Consider the following 23,993-nt stretch of genomic DNA (forward strand, 5'->3'; position numbering starts at 1 on the left):
AAAACCCAAAATGACCATCTGGCAGCGATGTTGGAGAAAATGACAATCTGGCAGCCATATCGGAACATGTCACGAAGTAAACCCTTACAAAAAAGTCCTATTGGACTCCAATAGGAATCAGTCCAATAGGATTTTCCAATAGTATTTTGAGGCAATGTCCTATGAGACTGTCCCATGGCAGTCCAATAGGAATGCGACACCTGTCCTATGAGACTGTCCCATAGTAGTCCAATATTCCAATATAAATGCGACACCTGTCCTATGAGACTGTCCCATTGTAGTCCAATAGGAATGTGACACCTGTCCTATGAGACTGTCCCATAGTAGTCCAATAGGAACATTAGACATGTCCTATTAGACAGGGATAATAATATGTCCTATAAGACAGTCCTATGGTAATCCAATTGGAACATTAGAATGTTCCATTGAACTCAGCCTGTACATGTGTAGACATTGTTATTGTTGAGAAATGAATTCTGGTCTGGACTAGAATTAAAATGTAAACAATAACAATTTGCATTTTACACATACAGAGGCTAAGAAGTTAAGCTATATAGCAGGTGTTTCAACGTTCATTAGTGAGCAAAGAAGAACTTGCAATGGATTTACTTTTGAACAAAGAAACTTTATTTCTATAATCAGAAAGAATGACAGGAAATTGAAGAGAAGTATAAAATATTATACAAAGCTGTATGTAACAATTATCTAATTAAACTATTATAGCTGAGACTACAGAAGTATATTACACATAGAAATTAAGGTCTGCCTTCATGAAATTTTTGAGTTGCAGTTTTATATGGCTCTTGTTTAGGTGATTTGATGCTGCTATGTAATGTATCCAAAAGTTATGACACAAAACATTCAATTTTAATTCAATTTTAATATTTCAATAGCCAAATGAGCTCTATCAGCATAGAAAGAATTCAGGTTTCATGATGGCAATACATGAGCAGAAATCATTGAGATATCAACTTCCTGTTTGTTATGTAACAGGGGGTCCAACCCCATTGTTCCATTGCTCCTTTGTCTCACATAAATATCAATGCATTTTGGACCATATGTATCTAATCATTAACTACATTACTACCTTGGCTTTAAACTTCACTCCTGTTTATATTCTTTGTGTGGACTGAAACGCCATATTCAACAAGCTAGAAGTCACACAATGGGTATACACTGATCATGAGCAGGCAAGTAGACAAAGGACTACAGTAAACCTGGCTATTTCTGTAACTGTTCAGTCTTCAAAAGGATAACACTGACATATAAAAATCTGTCCTACCTAACTTTGCTGTACTACAGTGATACAGGAGCTGTAAAACACCGGGTTATGCTGCCACACAGTCATTTTTCAGATCTACAACTGCCTTTTGTCTGTTCTGCAGCGGCCATCTTGTTTTGATGATGCTAGCCCATAATGCACTGCAGCCACCCAAATGCATTCTGGGCTTAGGTTTTCCAATAGGACAGTCTTATAGGACTTTAGAAAGGTGTACAAAATATGTGTTGATCAGACATAGATAAGATAATGAGGTGATATTGATTCTCATTTATGAATTTGAAGTGCTGGTAGTTGTAATAGTCCTCAGTCTGTGGAAAATCAATGATATTGTAACTGTGTGTTACTTATATGTATGCATGAGCCAGCATGTAAACTTGAATGCTGGGCCAATTTATTGATTGTTTTTTTATTGATTTAAGTGTTTATTGATTTATTTATGTATTTTGCTTGCTTGTACATTTTTTTTCATCTTATTCTAGAAATAGCAAATGCAACATTTTTACAAACCATGTATCCTTCAATACCAGTCTAAAGAATTATTACAAATTAATTTGCAAAATATTTTGCTCTCTGAGAATGGTAAGAATAATTTTGTCAGAGCAACAGCAAAAGCTAATGATTCTGACAGAATTGAATAAATCTTATTTGAATGTCATTTACAAAAGGATTGTCCTGTAGGACATTAAGGGATTGTTCGCATAGGACAAGCATGGTCCGACAAAGTTCCTATTGGAATTTCATTTACAATGGGATTGTCCAATAGGACTAAAAATCATAATTCCTATAGGACCGGCTGGTCCTACGCCATTCCTGTGGTACTCCTATTGGACCATGTTCAATCCCACTTGGATCCTATAGGACTTTTTCGTACGGGAAATTGACATGTACATGTATGCCATAGTGCTTGATCTTTGTGCCACGTTTGGACAAAATGGGTGTAATGACCTTTGAATTACACTTCAAAGACATGCAAAATTCCAACAAAATGGCAGTTCTGTAGCCATATTGGATCCTATCGCAAGGTTAATTGATACATGCAAATGTATGCCATAGTGCTTTGCCTTTGTGCCAAGTTTGAACAAAAACGGTTCAAGGATGTTTGAGCTATGGTTCAAAGACATGAAAAAAAAAATGGCAACCTGTCGGCCATATTGGATCATATCACGAAATAAATTGGTGTTCATACGAATTAAGGGCATAATGTTTTGCTTTTTGTGCCAAATTTGAACAGAATCGGTTCAAGGATGTTTAAGGTATGGTTCAAAGACATGAAAAAATCGCAACAAAATGGCCGCCTCACGCCCATATTGGATCGTATCGCAAAATAATTCATCAAGCATATGTAGGCCATAGTGTTATGCCTTTGTGCCAAGTTTGAACAGAATCTGTTCAAGGATGTCTGAGTTATGGTCCAAAGACATGAAAAATCGCAACAAAATGGCCGCCTCGCGCCCATATTGGATTGTATCGCAAAATAATTTGACATGGATATGAAAGCCATAGTGTTATGCCTTTGTGCCAAGTTTGAACAGAATCTGCTCAAGGATGTCTGAGTTATGGTCCAAAGACATGAAAAATCGCAACAAAATGGCCACCTTGCGGCCATATTGAATTGTATCGCAAAATAAATCGATGTGCATCTGTTAGTCATAGTGCTATGCCTTTGTGCCAAGTTTGAACAAAATCGGATCAGCAGTGTCTGAGAAACTGTTGATGACAGACGGACGGACGGACCGACGCACAAACGGGACCCAATCTATAAGTCCCCGCCGGACTTCGTCTGCGGGGACTAAAAAGAAGTGGGTAAAGAAAAGCAAATGGACAGACTTAGAAAATATAAAGAGCGAAGAAACAAAACAGAACTTGCCGAGGAGACAGATAAACAACAAAACAAAGTTAGAAAGAAGACTAAAAGATTAACAGAACAGAATTTGCAAAAGAGAAAGATAAACAACAAAACAAAGTTAGAATGAGGAGTGCAAGAATTACTAGAACAGAATTTGCCAAGGTGAAAGATAAACAACAAAACAAAGTTAGAAAGAGAACTGAAAGAATTAATAGAACAGAACTGACCAAGGAGAAAGATAAACAACAAAACAAAGTTAGAATGAGGAGTGCAAGAATTAATAGAGCAGAACTTGCCAAGGAGAAAGATAATCAGAACGCACAGACGGGACCCAATCTATAAGTCCCCGCCGGACTTCGTCTGCCGGGACTAAAAAGAAGCGGGTAAAGAAAAGCAAATGGACAGACTTAGAAAATATAAAGAGCGAAGAAACAAAACAGAACTTGCCAAGGAGAAAGATAAATAACAAAACAAAGTTAGAAAGAGGACTGAAAGAATTAATAGAACAGAACTTGCCAAGGAGAAAGATAAACAACAAAACAAAGTTAGAATGAGGACTGAAAGAATTAATAGAACAGAACTGACCAAGGAGAAAGATAAACAACAAAACAAAGTTAGAATGAGAACTGAAAGAATTAATAGAACAGAACTTGCCAAGGAGAAAGATAAACAACAAAACAAAGTTAGAATGAGGACTGAAAGAATTAATAGAACAGAACTTGCCAAGGAGAAAGATAATCAGAAAAACAAAGTTAGAATGAGGACTGAAAGAATTAATAGAACAGAACTGGCCAAGGAGAAAGATAATCAGAAAAACAAAGTTAGAATGAGGACAGAAAGAATTAATAGAACAGAACTTGCCAAGGAGAAAGATAAACAACAAAACAAAGTTAGAATGAGTACTGAAAGAATTAATAGAACAGAACTGGCCAAGGAGAGAGATAATCAACAAAACAAAGTTAGAATGAGAACTGAGAGAAGCAATAGAACAGAAAACCAAAAGCATTTCGAACAGGAATGTGACAAGGCGAGAAAGAAACTAAGGAGATTTATGTGTAATAATGAACGACAGAAATCATTACTTGACTTTCAGTCCAATGCGTCAACTTGTCATCCAGCATTTGAAATTATTTTAGAGGATTTTTTCCAAGCTATAAGATCAGGCCCAACATACTATGCAATTGTTGCAACAAGTTCATGTATAAGGCTGCAGTAATTTGTTAGAAGGCAGAGAATTATTCACAAACAGATACAGATTTAGTACATCAATGCGTACAAGACCATAAACAGAAGACAGTCTGTGGCGTTGTAAAACTTGCCATCGGTCTCTACAATCAAATCGTATGCCTGCACAGGCTGTTGCAAACAACCTTGAAGTTCAGCCAATACCGAAACAGTTATCATCTCTTTGTCAGTTAGAGAGCCAGTTGATAACCAGAATTATACCATTCATGAAGATTGTTGCTTTGCCTACTGGTGGTCAACATGGTCTCCGTGGTCAAGTTGTACTTGTACCATCTAACATACAGAAAACTGCTACAACTTTGCCAAGACAGACATCAGAGTCCCAAATAATAGCTTTAAGCTTAAAACGACGGTTATCAGATAAATATTCCGTGAAAAAACAATATATACGTCCCCACAATGTTAATGAAGCTTTAGAATAATTGAAAAAGAATAATCCATTCAATAAAAATGTGACTACAAATAGTCAATGGACTGATAACAGTCAATTGGAAAATCCAGAATTGTGGAAAGCAACAACTGAAGCTGAATTGGCAAGTATGATATGTAAGCTAAGTAACACTGATGATAAAATAAAACAAATGCCAGAAGTATAAATATTCAACCACAGCAGTTATCAAAACCACAAGACCATGACGCTGACATAGTAGATTCAGAAGAGGAAGTTGATGATGATAATCAGGATCATGTGAAAATGGAACTTAGTTTAAAGAAATCTTATAATTCATCAACATGCCTTTACCCAAAGGAGGGTCCAAATGTCAAAACAAATCAAATATTACACCTTGCACCTGGGGAAGGACAAAGACCAACACATGTCTTTTATGAAAAAGACTGGGAAGCAATGACATTTCCAACACTGTTTCCATCAGGAACTAACACATTCACTGAAGAAAGACAAGTAAGACTGACAGTTAAAAAGTACATTAATGCAAGGTTACTTTCAAGTGACCCACGATTTGCAGAAAGCACTGAATATACTTTTCAGTGTTTACACTGGGCAGAAATGGTTGATGTAAAGAATAGCATCACTATGCAACTCAAAAAGACAAGAATGGGGGATTTAAATGTTGCAAATCCTGACAATGTTAGATTAATGTTGAAAAATGATGAATTATTTGCATCGTTTAAAAAAATCCGTGGCACACCCCGATATTGGAAAGAGATGCAACAAGACATGATTGCAAAGATAAGACAGTTTGGACCATACACATTTTTCTTGTCTAGTAGTGCTGCTGACTTCCATTGGCCTGAATTGGTACAAGTAATTGCAACACAGTATGGTGAACACTTTACAATAGAGGAGATAGAGCAAATGACCTGGCAGACAAAACGCAATTGGATAGCCAGAAATCCTGTAACAGCAGCTAGACATGTTGATTATATATTTGGAAAGGTATGGAGAAACATTATCTTAAGTGGTATACATCCCATTGGTCAAATTCTCAATTATGATATAAGAAAAGAAATGCAAAGTAGAGGCACTGAACATTTCCATGGTGCTGTTCATGTCCTAAATGCACCAATCCTGGATAAAAATACTGATGAAGATGTCATATCATTTATAGACAAATATATTTCATGTGCTATTCCTGACAAAAACACTGATCCAGTACTTCATGACCTAGTCATATCATGTCAAACACACCATCATACCAGAACTTGCAAAAAGAGAAAAGGCCTAGAATGTAGATTCCACTTTAAAAAACCACCATCACCAAAAACTCTTATTGCTAGAAAAGACACATCAAAGGAAGCAATCTCCGAAGCTAAAAAGGTTATGACTAAGGTCATGAAAACTTTAGAAAAAAGTCAACCAGAGATTACTTTGAGTGAGTTGCTCACAGAGGCAAATGTTTCTGAAACAGACTATCATTCAGCATTGACTTTGTCACTAAAGCGCACATAAGTCACTTTAAAACGATAGCCATCAGAGACCAGAATCAATCCATATAATCCATACATACTCAAGGCTCTACGAGCCACCATGGATATACAGTACATAACTGATGTTTGGGCCTGCATTGCATACCGGTACATTACTTCATACATGTGTAAACCATAAAGGGAAATGTCAGAGCTTATGAGAAATGCAGTCAAAGAAGCAAACACTACAACAGACAAACTGAAATGTATTGGCAATACTTTTTACGGTGTCGAGAAGTGTCACAACATGGAGCAAAAGCAAGGTTGGTAGGTTTACCACTGAGACAGACGAACACAACAGTTCAATATGTACCAACAGGATATGAAGCAGAAAGAACAAGAATGTTAAAGAGTGTGTCAGAACTTGATAAAATGGATGATGATAATGAAAGTGTCTATGTACCAAGCATTCTATATAAATACGCAGCCAGGCCATACCAGTTGGATGACCTGTCTCTGGCTGAGTTTGCATCAATGTACAGTACTTCATATGGACAAAAGTATGACTTTAATGATTCTGTAGATAGCACTTTTGACCACCATGATGATGCCAAAACGCAAAGCCAAAATCAAGAACAAAGTTGCAGCTCCTGCAAGGGCTAGGATGGATATATAAACGACAAAAGGAAAGTGCAATTCGTTACTATTATGTCTCAAAGCAAAAAGATTCAGAAAAATATTACCATAGATTGCTTCTCTTGTACCTTCCTTGGCGAAAGGAATCACAACTAAACTTAACAACAGCTACAAAGCAAAGTTTGTATAAGTGCATGACATTATCCAGGATACAATTAAGAAATTTGAACCATGTAATGATGAGGTTCAAGATGCATATGGACATGCACCAGATCCTGATGACATTGATGAAGAACTATGGCATTCAGTAGCACCACCAGCGGCTGAACAATGTAGAGACAGACAGATATCTGATGATGCAGAGTATGATTTATTAGACCATCAAACCTAGATGAAGACCAAGTTTCTGTTGACCCAATCAATGGTCCCACGTCAATGAATTCTAAACGTTCACTGACATTACAGGCAAAGATACTAGCTGATGTAAAATATTACAAGATAGTGCCAAGTCTAAATGACCAACAGAGAAGGATACATGATTTTATCTTTTCATGGTGCACTTCATATAGAATATCAAGTATCCTAGGCAATTCACTACCTGATCCCTTTTATGTCTTCCTTACTAGCGGTGCAGGAGTAGGTAAAAGCCATGGAGTTCATACCATTTTCCAAAGTGCAATCGCCAGCTACGTCGGGAGGGCAAAAGTCCAGACACACCTACTATAATTTTGACAGCATCTACAGGTAAAGCAGCAGTGAACATTGTGGAACAACTCTACACAGTACATTTCATATCCCTTGCAAAAAACATGGCGAATCAAGTTAATATCATAAACCAGCTGCCCAAATTTTGAACTCATTAAGAGCCAAATATGTAGCATTGAAGATAATAATAATTGATGAAATATCACTGGTTGGTGCCCAAACTATATCAACACTTAACTTGACATTACAAGACATCTTTGAAAACAACAGTCCATTTGGTGGTGTTTCTATACTGGCTGTTGGTGACTTACAGTTAAACCCAGTTGGTGATAGGCCAGTATTTCAGATATCAAAGAAAAAGGACCTCAGCATTTTGCAGGATTGCTATGGCAAAGACTCTTCAAAATACATGAATAACATGAAATTGTGAGACAGCAAAGTGATCCAGAATTTGCAAATATGCTATACAGACTACGATTAGGTCAACACACTAAAACTGATATCGAGCAATTAAAAAGTCTTGAAACTAACTCTCATCTTCCAGTGAATTGTGTTTCTTTATTTTTAACAAATAGAGAAGTAGAGGAATATAATGAAAAACAACTGAAAAGTCTTTGTTTAACAGTGCTGACAATTCCAGCAGAAGACACCACAAAGGACTTGCATACATCGAGAGCAAAGGTCATTGTCACGTCTAAAAGTCCACATGAGACAGCTGGTCTTCGAGATGAAATAAAAATTGCTGTAGGTGCCAGATATATGCATACAAAAAACACAGACCTGTCAGATGGCCTTGTCAATGGAGCTACTGGTGAAATTACTCATATAGAAATTGACCAACGTATTCCAATGAAAGGAATAATCTATGTGAAATTTGACTCAACTGCCACAGGCAAAGAAGCTAAAAAACAAAGCAAATACCCTGATTCTGTACCTATCACTGCTGTGACTGACACATTTTCTTACTCGGAAAAACCTCATTTAATCAAAGTTGAACGAACTCAATATCCAGGGACACTTGCATGGGGAATGACTGTACATAAAGCTCAAGGAAGTACATATGAATACATGATTGGCAATATGAATTCCACATGTTCCCCAAACCAGGACAAATGTATACAATGTTCAGTCGTGTTAAATCAAGATCAGGGTTACAACTGATAGGATTTGATGAAACCAAAATCAAAGTAAACAAGTCTGCTTTGTAAGAGATGGAAAGATTACAGCAGACCATGCAACTGAAGTATAAATGGCCAATTGAAACAGAATTTCCAAATCAACACTTCCTGCTATTGGCCTTATAAACTTTAGATCCTTGAATCTCATCATTTAGACTTGAAAACACACCCATTCACCCAACATCTGGATATAATTTGTCTCACCGAAACACACGTAAAAGATCTTCATCATTACAGACTTCCCAAAATGACAGTCTTTTCTGTCCCATCACAGCATGGTTGTGCAATCTACAGTGCCAAACCAGTGAAACAAAATTTCACATTTGCTGGTCTTATTGAAACTGTTGCTATTATAACAGATAAAACAGACCATGGATGGTAGTAAAGGAAAACCTTGTACAGTTACTCAATGAATGTACAACCATTATGAAACAAAACAACTGTGACACAATTATTGTTACTGGTGACTTTAACATTGACCTGAATAACCCCAATGAAAAATTGACAGAGCTCATACATGACAACAATTTACATCAGCTCATTACAGAATCTACACACAACCTAGCAGGCATTCTAGACCTTGTCATTACAAATCATAATAATACAAGTCACTTTTCATACCCTGTCTACTTTACAGATCATCACTTTGTCATTACATATTTACACAACTGAATATGGTGCTGCTTTACAAACTGAAAATATCAAATCACAACATTTATCAAAGAAACATACCCAACATAGACAAAACAGGCCACAGTATTGGTTGACCAATATCACTTCACATACCGTGCATGTATCATTGCTGTCACTAGTTTCCACAGTCAATAACCAAGTAGGGACTATCATTGACAATGACTTTTCTATGGTAAAGTTAGATGTCTAGAGATGAAAATTAATGGGATGGCAGGATGAAAAGATAAAACATTTTCACTGACAGACAGTATATATATATAAATCTGATTTCGCCAATCAAAATCCATTCAAGAAATTTTTCATACTGATATTTTAAAATTTAATCCTGGCTTTAAACCCTTCATAGCTGACATAAACTTGCATACAGAACATTACAAATGCTCACAAATTTCATTTATTTTTGCTCTATTACTTTAACATCTGAACACCAACACTCGATCTCTTAAAACCAGTATAACACCAGTGCTCTCGGACAGATTCCAATAATGGACCCCTAAAATGGGGTCCTCCAATTATTTGGAAAAAGTTGTCTCCCAATAACAGCTGGCAGGATTCAGTCTTTGAACTGCCAGCGTGAAGATCAGGTAGACAACTTGATGATCATCCATGGTAACAAATATTTCTTCCATTCTGACTACCCATTCCTTGAGTATGGACATCAAGTTCAACGGTAAGTCTAATGTCATGTCCATAGACTTGCACTACTGTCTACATCTACATGCAGTCTGTAACAGGGAACATATTGTGATATTCAGGAATGTTTATGTCGTATCGGTTTACCAGCAGTCCAGCTTATCACATTTTGACCGTGCCTTGCACTTCACCCGTACAGATATAGATCCAATTACACGACACACCATTTTGCTGAAACTGGCAAAGAAACAACATCCAGACAAACACATTACACTTTGATAAATTGCCTGGAACACTTGGTCAATTCTACAGTTTAACCATGATTTACTGAACTACAAACTCATTCTACGCCATAAAGCCCCATCTGTATTGCAGAATTTTTAATCTTATATCGACCCATTTTTGAACAGGAATCTATCCTCTCTGAGGACTGGTCATCAAAGTACCCATGGATAAGTGGGGACTGTGTCATCAACGATGACTTGTTCAAAAAAGCTTTTATTGTGTAAAAATTTAGACTCTGTTCCAGTGAATGACTCATTGGCAGACTGTTCATGTAAATTTAATAGTATGTAATATAAACATAAAAGGAACATAAAATTATTGCTAAGTTTTACATGACCTCAAATGACATTGTACCCTGATATTTGATATTTCTGATCTAGTTGGAGGTCAATGCTGGTAAATTGATATACCCTGGTGCACCAGTAAGATTCAATATTCTGAAATTGTCAAGAAGGCTTAACCCTTTGAGCTCCAAAGTCAATTTTTGTCGCTTTTATAAAATCTTCCCCTGCCAATTTTTTCCAGAGTTTTGCCAAAATTTTGATTAAAAAATGTAGCCAATGAAATTTGATGTTTACACAGTCCAAAATTATGAAAAAAATACTGAAAATTCATAAAAATTTGTTTAATATTGCACTAAAATTTTGGTGGGAAAAAATTAGAGCACTCAAGGGTTTAAAGGGACAGTAGCTGTATCTTTTGATGAGTTTTTCACTGTTTATATATTGTATATCAATTGCAAGTTCTTGATCTACTCCCCAAAGCATGTTGAATACCCACTATTTAGCTTGTCAAGACAATGGCTATACGTGGAAAGTACTGTTATTGTGTACATTTCAATTCTAATTTGTGAGGAAATTCACTTGTCAGCTATAATAACGCAATATACACATGTACAGACTGAGTTGGCAAGCTGAATACGTTGTATCTCAACATGCTTTTAGGTGTAGGATGAACCCCTGAAATTGACAATAATAACAAATGTAGCGAAAAATCATCAAAAGTAACAGCTACTAGCCGTTAAATTTTTAAAGTCACTTAATTGTTTACTCAAATTTTTGAATGAAAAGGTAGTAGTGTTTTTGCTGAAATATAAACAAGAAATGTTTAATAATGACTGATATCATATCTGTTTTGAAAACAAGACTAGAAGGTCGTGGGTGATTTTGTAACCTTGAGCCTTTAAGCCATGGGAATGAATCAGAGTATGTTGTGATGATTTTCTGAATGATGAAAACAGAATTGAAAATTTCTGTGTAGGCCATGACACGTAAATCACCTATTGAGCGAACATTTTTTCCTTTTTCTTCCATTATCAGCCTGTGATCCTGGTTACTATGGCAATGGCTGCGTAAATCAATGTGCTTGCAATGTTAACACCACTATTTCCTGTGACCCGGTCGATGGCACTTGTAACTGTCAGTCAGGATGGATGCAACCCCATTGTCACACAGGTCTGTCTCCACTCCCCTTTTGACCTCCCAATGAGTCTCCTTCATGACAATACCAAGAAATTACTAGTCACCGTAGACACTGTATGTGTGGGTGTACTGGAATGAGACAGTATCTTTCCTAGATCCTGTTCTAAACTTTCTCAGTGAAGTCATGTCTCTCACGTCAACTGTAGTGGATTGAATTGCCAAACAACAGCAGGATGTTGTGACACTGCATTTTTTTAAAGATGGTACAAATTTTGACATCAGTAACAAAAGTCCCTGTGAAGTGATACCTCAGGTCAGCTAGACTTTCCACCATTACCTATCAGTTATGCCATGCAAGCTGTGTTAACTTTAATAATTGGAGAAGAGACATGTCTCACAACATTTATGGGTGTTAGTTTACTTTGTAGATAGTTGAAAATCACCTGACACCATTTCCAAATACATGACACATCCATCCATTGAAAACACATGTATCATCCCAGGCTTTGAAGTGTATCAATTGCACAATGCCATTCTATATTTCCTGATAATTGTGATGATGTATTCTCAATACTGCTTTGGTATTTAGTAATATAGATACATTACTGGCACATAACATTGTAGCTACACACAGAATCATTTAATATGATGGACTGAGATGATTTAATTGAAGTTTTCAAAGATTCAAAAAATATTTATTTACCCAAATTATGTAAAAACCGCAACAAGACAGTGCTACTCATTGTTAGACTTTGCGGATTTTACTTTGCAACCAGTCGAAAATTTATCTGAACACACTATCCTGTCCTGCTTCCAAAATGTTATCAAAACATATACTGTAGAACATCAAATTCAGACTGATAAACCCAAGGTCAAGGTGAACTGTTCAAGGTGGCTCTTGTTTTCTGAACTTACATATGAATTGCACACAATGCTAACCAAATGAGTGTGTACGAATTTATATCACAGTCATGATAAATTACAAAAAACTTCAAAGTCACTGTCATTTTTCTTGTTCTTTTTCACCCCAGAACGCTCAACTGAGCCGTATGTTCCTGTAACTACAACACCATTTATTAGCCTATCAGAAGAACCAGTGACACCCCCTCTATACACTACAAACCAAACTTCAGAACCTCCAACACCGTTACTTGTGGGTAGAGGTGAGACCGGAATTAGCTACGGTGATCCAGGAGTCATGGCTGGGATCATCATCATCATACTGCTTGTGGTCTCTGTTACTATCGTTGTCACTGCCCTCTTAGTGTACAGATATAAACGTCGTAGACATAATGAAAACAAGGAAAAGTGAGTAAAATATATTGAATATCACTGGTCTCAGGAAGACACGTAATGTACATTTAGTTTTTGTATGATTGTCAGGCATAATTTTTGTCAATGTTGATTAGAAGGCCAGTAGAAGGCCAGTAGCTTCCATGATTTTCCCACTTTTTTGTTCAGTATGACATTTGGAAGTTCTTGTTTGCCTTCCCAGGAAATGTTAAAACACCTAATAGCTTGTTAAAACAGCATGTATATGTATAAAATTCACTACTATTGTCACATTTGAATTCTTGTCTGGACCAGAATTCACTTTTCAACATTAAACAATGCAGTCTACACATTTACTGGTTTAGTTGACGTACTGAATGCGGTTTATCTCAACATACCAGTAGTTTAGGGAACGAAACAATAAACTGTTGTTGACATTAAAACAAAAAAAGGTGAAAAAAATTGCCAAAAGTTACAGTTTCGGCTACTTTGATATACACAAAGTAGGTGCTTTCATACCAGTAATTATGTGAAAACTTTGATTGTACATTCTTCTATATGATGCATGCTCTTGGGAGCCGAGACTGGTCTTACAACTTTCTCTTTTACTGGTTCATTTCTTGATAGTTCTTTTCCAAGCCTGGTCTTTGACGTTTGTACAACTGGCATGTGAATCTTAAAACCAGTGTGATATCATATATTCTGATGTACTGCTGATCAGCCTTGTCGCTGTGGTGTACGTGACAAAATACCGAAATCTCTGTTAACAGTTGTCCATAAATCATCCACAAATACGTTGGTTTCAATACTAGGTTTCAATTCACCAACAAAAGTATACACATTGTGAAGCAAATTATGACAACAACCTAAGTGCCGGTTATAACAATTACTGAACTTATCTAGCGCTTCTAGCTATTTTAAATGTCAGCAGAATTTTGTTGTTTACATTCCGTGTTGTCAATGAATGCATGTACTGTATGTGATGTGTTTATTATAATTTGAACAAGATGATTTGCCACAAAAGTGGGAAAAAAAGCTGTTGCAATTCATCATTTGCATCTGTTGCTGTAATGGTTACTGACATAAAGCTATCAGTACACTGGAAATTTTGAGTACAAAATGTATTGCAAGTGTTCCTGAGTTGTACAGGATGCACATTTTCTGCAGGGCTGTCAGTTAGTGAAATGCCTGTAGAACAATACACATACAGAAAAATGTCGGCCTATATTTTACTGTATTCCTTTTCACTTGCTGCAGTTTTATCCATCTTTTGAGGTCGTTTGCAATACACATATATCTGTTTGGATATTTACAGACACGGTGGGGTGCCTGATGAAGTTGAAATGACCACTACAAGATTGAGAAGTGAAAGTACTGAATATCAAGGTAATTTCAGATGTATAATACCTTGGTTGTATTTGACCCATATTTCAGTGTGTAGAGAACATGAAAATACTGGAATCGCTCGGAAGTGACACTGCACTGCTCAAACACAGGTCCCTCCAACATCTGGTTGGCTGATGTTTGCAGTTATACATGTATGCAGGAACCCAAGCTATCACAGCCAGCTTGGCAAAAGCTTTTGATATGCTAATATGCCTAAATCTCTACAGTTATGCTGATAAAAAGGTCCCTTTGAAGATCTGACATTTTTAGCATTGTGTACTTCATTAAAAGTAATTGCTATGAGTCTCATTAAGGTAGTATGCACCTCAAAAGTGAAAGACTGAACTTTTGTTCGAATTTTCCTCAATGAAACTATGAACCATTCTCTTGCCAAATCAAGAATAAAAATCAAGGGTCACCGTGCATATTGTAGTTTATTGCTAGAGAAAGAAATTACCTAACATTTACCGATATTGAAATTCAAAATGGCCGCCAGCCCTGTGTTAACTGTATTAGGAAAAATAAAATTTTCAAAAAATGAAAGATGGTGAAATTTTTTCTTACTACAAGAGCTTCAAAGTGAACCGCACAATAAGTTGTAGATCAGAAAAGAATGATAAAAATTTGAGAGTCTGAATATCTGTCCTTGAAGTGCATTCTAACATTCAAATTTTCACACTATAGCCTGTTGACTCCTGTTTGATTTTGTGCAACAATTGACATATTGAAAAAGTCAGTATTCAGCTTGTCAAAACAGCTTTTGTGCAGTACATGTAATTCACAAAAGTACATGTACCTTAGGACAAGTTTATTCATGTGGATGGATCTAGGTACTCTGCATTGAGACAAACTGTTTGATAATGGTAAATGCTGCTTATTAGTCCCCACGGACACCGTCCGGGGGGACTTATAGGTTTGGTCATGTCCGTGCGTGCGTCCGTCCGTCCGCCCGTTCACGCAGATATCTCAGAGATGCCCAGGTCAATTTCTTTCAAACTTTGCAAAAGAATAGTACCCTACCTCATACAGATGCACGTCGATTTGTTTCACAATGCGATCAAATTTGGCCGTGTTAGAGGACTTTTTAGTTTATATCTCCATAGACTCCCATGTATAAGGCAGCTCTCCATAGACTCCCATGTATAAGGCCAAGAAAAATAAAAATTTAGTTTCTCATCGTATTCATATTGCAAAAAGGATGCAGTGACACAGTTTTTAGTCCCCACAAATAAAGTCCAGGGGGTTTATAGATTGAGACATGTCCATCGTGAGTCCATCCGTTCACGCAGATATCTCAGACACTTTGACAAAATGTCATGTGACCTTGGTGACCTTTGACCTCAAATATACATATTTGTCCACAACTCAGTAACCACAAGTGCCAAACCTTTCATATATGGTATGATGGGACACCTTATGACGCCACATATTGTACCTCATTAATTATGCACATATCTAATTTTGAGCGAGCCAATAGAGCTAGAGGTCTGATTTTTGGTATATAGGGTATGACTGTTTTTTTTTATTCAATCCATCATCCAACAGGCTAAAACCCAATTACAGGATGAGGTACTCATAACATATCATATATATCAATGTTCTTTATTCAGTACTCTTAGGCCATCAGCCCATAATACTTGACAATATTAAGTAAATAATAAAAACTGACAGGAAGAACGGAAAGTTAAAGAATACATTTCACGTATCGTTAATTTCTTTTCTTGAATTTCATTGCATGGTAAGTAAAAGCCGCTAGACATTGCAGTGCGTTTACATCGGTTGACGTCATTAATTTGAGAAATTCCTTTCAATGGGTGGATTAAGATTGATAGCAGGGATATATTTCTTCCTAAAACAATCAAAAAAGGACAAATCATAAGAAAATGACATTCGTTTTCAATCTCATTCTATCTATTTTATGTTTTCTATCGGTTTCTATTCTCAAATAATGTGAAGAACAACGCAGACGAGCTAGCGTTAGGGCATGTGCAACAATTTTAACAGAGGATAGATATTTTTCTGCTTCAAGAGAAAATTTATACTCTCTATAGCTGGACAGTTTGTCAAGTGAACAGACTTCACTGCGCCAATTTATGTACAAATACTGTTTAAAGTTATTTACAAATGTTTTCATGAAGTTGTTTACATCTTTAACTTCTTGCCTTTCCCAGACATCTTGCAAATTACTTAAATATAAAAGATTTTTAACATCTCTCACCCAAGTTTGTCTTGACCGTACACCTGAATTTTCAATAAAATACAACATCTCATAACATTTCCTTGGATATCTATTTCGAGGCATATTTAGCAACTTAACCCAATATTAACACATCTCTTTGCCGTGTAAAGATAGACTTGATACCTTCCGCACTCGCCCAAAACTGCAACACTTCGAGCATTGCTTGTAACACCTAAAAAATTGCGACAGGCGAGATGCTGAATCCTTTCTAGAAAATTGTGTTTGGCAAAATCCAATACTTCCGAACCATATGTCAAAATGGGCAAAATCATGGTATCAAAAACCTAAAAGAAAACATTATGTGAAAACATTCCTGTCTTTTTAGTTGCCCTCTGTATACCTGCAAGAGCTTTTCTTGCTTGTTGGGCGAGAGTTTTGGTTGCCATTGACCATTGTAGTCTACAAGAGAAAATAACCCCTAGGTATTTATAGTAGGACACAACTTCAAGTTTTACTCCATTAAAAAACCATTTCTCAGCTTTTGCAAGATATCCACCTGCTTTAAATACAACAACTTTTGTCTTCGTTAAATTTACTGACAATTGCCAAACATTGCAATAGCTACTTAAAGAATTCAAAAGACGTTGTAAACCAATAACAGTATCAGAAAAAAGTACGACATCATCAGCAAATAACAAACAAAATAATTCAATCAAATCTGGAAATAATTGTGTACCATGATATTGACTGCTATTTAATTCACGGGACAATTCGTTATAAAAAATGAAAACAGAAATGGGCTAAGCATACACCCTCGACGAACCCCTATAGGGCATTGGAAATAAGTTGAACAATTTTTAGTTCGTACACAAGACTTGACGTCTGAATAAATTGCATGTAACATTCTAAACATTTTCCCTTCACTCCACTTTCAAAAGAACATACCAAAGTCTTTGGCGTTCAACAGTGTCAAAAGCCTTGGAAAAATCAACAAATGCGCAGTAAAATTTGCCACGTTTTCTTGACAAGTACTTTTGGATAATAAACTGAAGAATGAATATGTTGTCCGTAGTTGAATAACCACAACGAAAACCAGCCTGCGATTCGTCAATTTTTCCAAGTGCATCCGCCCAAAAACATAGACGATTGTTCAAATTGATGTGAAAATTTTACTAAAGATACTTAATAAGGATATACCTCTGTAATTTTCTGGGCAATCAGTAGGTCCCTTTTTATGGAGAGGGATAATGATAGCTTTAGACCAATCCTCGGGAAATTTTCCCGAATCGAAAAGTCTGTTAAACAAAACGTTTAAATATGGTACCAGGAAATGGCTTGTGGACTTAAAAAATTCACCTAAAAGACCATCTTGTCCGGCTGATTTGCCATTGTTTTTTTCCTTGTTTCCAATCGCCTTGAATATCTCGTCATTGGAGATAGGGCGATTCAAGATATCCCAATCTACCTCGGAATTACCAGGAATAATATCAACAGAGTCTAATAAATCATGCAAGTCGTCACTGAGGAAAAAATCATCATCATCTGGTCTATCATTTATAAACACATTTCTATCATTTATAAACACATTTCTAAAATAATTAAAGAACACTTCAAGTTCAATAGTACTTCTATTTGTACGGACAGACACAAGACGCCTTAACGTACCCCAGAACTGCTTTGTATCGGAGAAGGCAAGTTTCGCCATTTTGGCCTTTTCATCAGCATAAAACACACGCTTCTTGTTGCGACATACATTTTTAAAATCCTTCCTTGCATCTTGATACAGATTCAAATACTAACATCATTTTTCTTTCGGAAATTTCTCAATAGATGATACTTCTTATCCTTTAACTTACTGCATTCTTTATCAAACCAAGGAGGCTGTTTACAATGGTTTGCCAGATTTGAAGAAAATTTCTTGATCATATTACATTTTTCAGCTGCATACATAAACGCATTACCCAAATTGTCAATAAAATTACAGATACTTGAATGTGGTCTTCGACTATATCATCTAGGCTCTCTTTAATTTCACTTGACTGTAAAATATTAGAAAATAAAATCGTCCTTTCTGGGCACCAGACACACTTTTGCGTAACAGCACACTCAGTATCCTCAATATTTCCACATACAGCATGATTGTCAGTAGAATTGAGTGTAAATGTAACTGGGAAATGGTCAGACTCTGTACGTAACTCCACAGCAAATGAAGAAATTTGGGAAAATAAACAAGATGACATAATCACGTAGTCAACTACGCTGGTACCAGCATTGGCTATACACGTGAATTCACCCTCGTTTTCATCAGCACCCACCCTTCCGTTAAGAATATGTAAATTAAACGAACACAAAGAAAGAAGAGAACGGCCATATTGATTCACATATCTGTCTTTTGACACACGTGGTAATGTAAAATGTTCTTTGTCGTACATGTAAGAAGAATCTAATACGTATTTTGTGCTATCGTCAATTATGCAATCAGATTCCTCACCTGTACGTGCATTCAGATCACCACAGATAATTATATTACCCCTGGCAGGTGTGCCAGAATTTCTATCAACTCATTTTCAAACAACTCGAGTCCATTTCCTGAAGAAAGGCCTTCGCAAATAACAGAATATTGAGGTGAAATGTTAATGCATCAGAAAAGAACATCTTTGTCAACACCAAATACACACCCTTTAAAAAGAAGGAAAATACAATCATGAAGTTTACACTTTATATGTTGAACATAGCCAAGCAAATAATTTCGGATAGCAATGCACACTCCACCAGGGCATCTACTATAACCAGATTTCCTTTCCCTAATTGTGTAAAAAATATGATATTCTGGGAAATTTTGATTGAATTGATTTTCTGTTTCCGCCCAGGTTTCAACAAAAGAGAGCACGTCGAATCTTTGAACATAGCTCATAAACTCATAAGAGAAAAACTTGTTTTTGAAACCCGCACATTCCAGGTCAAAAAAGTTACTGGGTTTGGCCGCGGCCGATTTCCTAGTCCGTGTTTACTTGGGCTCGACTTTGTGATCTTGTCAACGGTCGTTCATGACGACTACGTGTACTGTTCTTGTTCGTTGCAACCGACCCGCTGACACCTTTATTTGTGTCTGTCACTATTAGATTTCCATTTTTGTAGTAAGCTGATTTCCCTTTTCTCCTCAGTTCAGACACAGTTTTCCTTTAGCGCATTGTAAGACCATTCCCAATACCAATGCTGACATCTCTGAGCTGTTCTCTCGCTACCAATGCAGTCAGTTTATCACCCCTATGGTGAAACTTAACTACGATGGGACGCGGTTTATCAATCCATGGTACGGTTGTACGATAACTTAGCAATACAATTTTTTGGACAAAATGTCACGTGACCTTGGTGACCTTTGACCTCAAATATACATATTTGTCCATAACTCAGTAACGACTAGTGCTAAACCTTTCATATATGGTATGATGGGACACCTTATGACGCCACATATTGTATCTCATTAATTATGCACATATCTAATTTTGAGCGAGCCAAGAGAGCTAGAAGTCAGATTTTTGGTATATAGGGATAACTTAGAAATACAATATTTTTGACAAAATGTCACGTGACCTCAATGACCTTTGACCTCGAATATACATATTTGTCCATAACTCAGTAACCACAAGTGCTACACCCTTCATATTTGGTATGATGGGACACCTTATGACGCCACATATTGTACCTCATTAATTATGCACATATCTAATTCTGAGCAAGCCAATAGAGCTGGATGTCTGATTTTTTGGTGTATAGGGATAACTATAGGATAGAAATTTTTTGACAAAATGTCATGTGACCTCGATAACCTTTTACCTTAAATATACGTTTATGTCAATAAATAAGTAACCACAAGTGCTATGTCCTTTATATTTAGTAGGATGGGAGACCTTATGACAACACATGCTTTACCTCATTAATTATGCACACATCTAATTCTGGGCAGGCGAACAGAGCGAGAGGTCTGATTTTTGGCATATAGGGATTAATTAGCAATACAATTTTTTTTCAAAATGTCACGTGACCTTGATGACCTTTGACCTTGATTATACATATATATGCATAACTCAGTAACATATATATGCATAACTCAGTAACCACAAGTGATATACGCTTCAATTTTGATAGGATATTAGACCTTAAGATGTCACATCTTGTACTTCATTTATTATGCACATATGTATTTCTTGGCTGGCCAATAAAGCTAGAGGTCTGATATTTTCCCGATTTAGAACCATAACTTAGAAATGCCTCTTGTTATAAATTGTAAAAAATGACAGAAACCTATGTGCCCATAGATCTGAACATATACACACCACATTTCCCTGCCCCATCAAGACTAATACTCCTATTACAAGTGGGGACTATGTCATTGTCAATGACTTGTTTTTTAAAAGTTAAAGTGTTGTTGTTAAAAGTTTTTAAAAACAGTTTACCCCAAAAATAAAGTTTCCCCGTTCAGAAATAAAAGTTTGCTGTGGAGAAATAAAATTTTCTACAAATATTAAATATATTGCCAAGAAATATGAGTAATAAATTTCCATGACGTGTAGGGGAGCTTGTCTTGAAAAAATTTTACTTTTGTTTTACAAAAAAATACTTCTGAGAAACATATTTTCTTTATTGTTAAAACTAAAAATACTTTTGAGAACTTAAAGTTAAGATAAAGTTAGTTTATTTTTTTAAATGTTAAAGTTTTTTGTTCAAGTGTTTTAAAACATTTTACTCTAAAATAAAGTTGCCCTTACAAAATTAAAAGTTTGCAGTGGAGAAATAAAATGTCTTACAAATATTACAGATATTGTCGAGAAAAATTAGAGTTTACATTCAAAAGAAATAGAGTTCTGTGGCGTGTAGGGGCCACTGTAATATCGCAAGCATTAAAAGTCTAATTAACATAAGCTGTCATACCGGTACATGGAACTCTATTTGGCTCAGTCAAAAAGTGCTTTATTTATAAAAAAAACAATTTTCATTGTCCATTGTTTAGTGTGTAAAGTTGCAAAAATGTACAGCAGGATGAAATGCTGTTCTAGTGACTATTATCTGTGGTGAAAACCTAGATACATAAAAAACTAAAGATATAGGATGACAAATGCCTTTAAGTAAATGCACACAATATTGTGGCTGTAATATGAATCAATTAAAGATTGGAAATAAACTTCACTCCTCTATATTTGTATAACATGTATGACATTCATTGCTAATTTCACCAAAATTATAATACAAAGCAGTGTTTACATATTTCCTATCTTATACCTCTCATTACATTTTCATTCCTACAGTGACAATGGCAAACACACTCTCTGAAGCACTGCTTGTATTGACATCATGGAATACAGGATCAGATGACCTGACATCACAACCAACTAGAACACTGGTCAAAGATTTCTGTGAAAACACACTGAAGTCTGATAAAGTTTCTAAACTCTACTGTACTGTCCTTGATGTTGAAGTCAGTGAAGACCAGAAGAAAGATGCAGAGAGTGTTGGAGTTACTTTGATCCCAGCTACAAGAAGTAAATGGGCTGATCCTGATGATGACCCACCAGTAGTAAACTGGCTGCTCAACCACGACAAATACTACAAAGAACTAAGGGACTTGCAAAATGTAAAACATATTGTCAGCTTTTCTCCCAAGACAAAGAATGCAGCAGCTGCAATCCATGAAAGTCTTTTCCCTCAAGCTCAGTTCCACCAACTATCACCTCCTGAACCAAATGGTGTGTTGTTTACTTTTGACCTCTGGAGTAAAGATGCTTGTGCACTGGCAGGATATCACAGAGCTATAATCCATGATATCTGTGTAAGGAAGGAAAGAACAAGACAACTACTAAAAGCATTCTCCACTGTGCTTGATGTAAAGCTTACTGAAGACAGAAGGAAGATGCTAAGAAATGTGGAGTTATCCTGATTCCTGCACAAGAAGAGAAGAAAGGCACCAAGAAAAAAGATTTACTAAATGTTGATTGGTTACTGAAGCATGAAATCTATTATCCAAACCTTGGAAATCTTCAAAACATCAAGTACGTGGTTGGTTATGCTCCAAAGACTGGATGGGCTGCTGCAGATATAAGAGCAAGAGTGTTCCCCAATGCAAAGCTGGTCTTGATTAACCATGCTTGCTCAGAGGAAAATTGTCTATTGGAAAATGATGATCAGGAAGATTCTACATTGGAGGAGGATATGTTGAAAATGGCCAGCAAAGCTGATATGTTGTTCTCCATTGGTCCTACAACATACAAGTACTTTCAAAATGCCTACAGGGCAAAGGTTGAAGGAAGACAGCTATCAGATATCCCTCATGAAGAGATTCTCCCAAAACTTGGACAAGTTTACTTTGACAGTCAACCTGTAATTGTCAAAGATATGCAAGCACATAGTGTACTGACATACGGACAGCTAGACTCACTTGAAGCTGTAAAAAAATGCACATCAATGGCGGCTGCTGTTGGAAATGTAGCAAAGAAATGTGAGGAGTTTGGTCGAAAGGTCCCAGAATGGAAGATACGTGGAGTTTCTTCAAAGAATAGCAAGCAGACACAAAAAACCCTGGCTGAAAAAATCCAAAGTAGTAAAGTCTTGCCAAAACTCTACTCAGCATCTTCAGCACCAGCACTGTTAAAGTCAATCCAACAATCTCACCTCTGCCTTCCTCCATCATGCTACACTGACTACAGCTTTGAAGGCTTGGAAGCCATGGCAGCTGGTCTACCAACAACAGTCCAGGATGATTCACACATTGCTGCTATGATAAAAAGACACTTTGTAGTACATGAAGATTATTGTATTGTTACAGGCACAGAAGATAATCTCGCAGCTAAGATCACCCAAAACCTCGTCCATAATATTGACGCCTTCCAAAAGCAAAGAGACTGAAAGACGACTTGACTGAAAGCACAGCTGTGACAACAAGCTTAGCAAAATTTGCTTCTATAATCAACTGGAAAGAAGCTGGAACACAAGATTCTGACAAACAAGGTAGTCATACTTTATATTGTTTGACTGAAGTACGGTATACCAATGACAAATAACACAAAACTATTAATTTGTATTAGTGATGTTCATGGGAACAAACACAGTTTAGTTAAAAAATTATCAATACTGTAGCTGATAAAAATGAATAAATTATAATCATAAAATCTTCACTCTGAATGTCAAAGAAGATAACTTGGTTGCCTTCTAATGTGTTCATCACAATGTATAACATTCCCCTCGATGGTCAATGATGCACACGATGTTATCAGATTACAATGTTTTATTCACGTGAACACATGATGTCCGCCATTACAGAGAACAGCAACAACAACGAACAGTATACTGGGTAAGCCCAGGTCAAAGGTCA

At 36.4% G+C, this 23,993-nt stretch overlaps 1 protein-coding gene and 1 long non-coding RNA gene across 2 annotated transcripts in view; one reads left to right on the forward strand and one right to left on the reverse strand.

The window, feature by feature from the left end:
- Positions 1 to 23,993, reverse strand: part of LOC139123475 (uncharacterized) — a 1,125,851-nt gene that overhangs the window by 395,644 nt on the left and 706,214 nt on the right. The gene's annotated exons all lie outside the window — the stretch shown is intronic.
- On the forward strand, positions 11,674 to 14,509 carry LOC139123977 (uncharacterized). Its single transcript, XR_011549812.1, has 3 exons — positions 11,674 to 11,823; positions 12,822 to 13,098; positions 14,378 to 14,509. It is a non-coding gene; the product is annotated as an uncharacterized lncRNA (long non-coding RNA).

Source organism: Ptychodera flava, assembly GCF_041260155.1.
Source record: "Ptychodera flava strain L36383 chromosome 23 unlocalized genomic scaffold, AS_Pfla_20210202 Scaffold_23__1_contigs__length_28996876_pilon, whole genome shotgun sequence".
Lineage (NCBI taxonomy): Eukaryota > Metazoa > Hemichordata > Enteropneusta > Ptychoderidae > Ptychodera > Ptychodera flava.